Below are 1,024 nucleotides of genomic sequence, written 5' to 3'. Positions count from 1 at the left end.
AGCACCACCTTGAAGGTCTTTAGTTGAACAAATCAATCCCAGTATATCTTTTATCTTTTACTTGTTTCAGTCATTGCACTGTGGCCATGCTGGGGCACCACCTTGAAAGGATTTAGTTGAACAAATCAATCCCAGTATATCTTTTATCCTTTACTTGTTTCACTCATTGCACTGTGGCCATGCTGGGGTACCACCTTCAAGAATTTTTAGTCAAATCACTTGACTCCAGTTCTTATTTTATCTTTTTAATACTGATACTGATTCTATCAGTTTCTTTTTGCCAAACCACTTGGTTACAGGGGTGTAAACACACCAGTACTCATTGTCAAGAGGTTGGAAGAACACACACACACACATACACACACACACACACACACACACACACACAATAGGCTTCTTTCAGTTCCCATCTATCAAATCCACTTACAAGACTTTAGTTGGTCCGAAGATATAATAAAAGACACTTTCCCAAGGTGCCACGAAGTGGGACTGAACCCAGAACCATGTGATTGGGTAACAAGCTTCTTACCACACAACCATGCCTCTTTACTATCATTTTATATGATATCTATTTTCAAGTAGAATATTCTAGGATATACTATAAATATCCCCCATGCCCCACACGAAGAGTGTTGCAATAACAGTGGAATTACGTGTATTATAATTACCATGGTAATTGTTGAAGTTAGCTTTTTTTTCTTCTTTTTTTTTCTTTTATCTTTTTGAAGCTTTATTCTTTTAACAACAATGTTACCAAAAGAAATTCCTTCTGAGACTGCTCTCTATATTAGTCACTGATATTCTACAAAATATTTTTGCTCATTAAAAGAAGGAATGAGCAACCACCACCACCATCACCACCATTGCCCTCCGCCCCCCAACCTACCAAAGAAAAAAAAAATCAAAACTAAACAGAGCAGCTGGCAATGGTAAATATATACATACAAGAGCAAACAAAATCATGTGCAGAACAAGGCTTTATACTCCACAGAGGGTTAAGCACATTATATATATATACGTATAT

At 36.8% G+C, this 1,024-nt stretch overlaps 1 protein-coding gene across 7 annotated transcripts in view; it reads right to left on the bottom strand.

The window, feature by feature from the left end:
- Positions 1 to 1,024, bottom strand: part of LOC106869485 (centrosomal protein of 170 kDa) — a 393,016-nt gene that overhangs the window by 185,125 nt on the left and 206,867 nt on the right. The gene's annotated exons all lie outside the window — the stretch shown is intronic.

The sequence above is a fragment of the Octopus bimaculoides genome, chromosome 16 (genome assembly GCF_001194135.2).
Source record: "Octopus bimaculoides isolate UCB-OBI-ISO-001 chromosome 16, ASM119413v2, whole genome shotgun sequence".
Classification (NCBI taxonomy): domain Eukaryota; kingdom Metazoa; phylum Mollusca; class Cephalopoda; order Octopoda; family Octopodidae; genus Octopus; species Octopus bimaculoides.
This window is presented reverse-complemented; position numbering and strand designations above follow the sequence as displayed.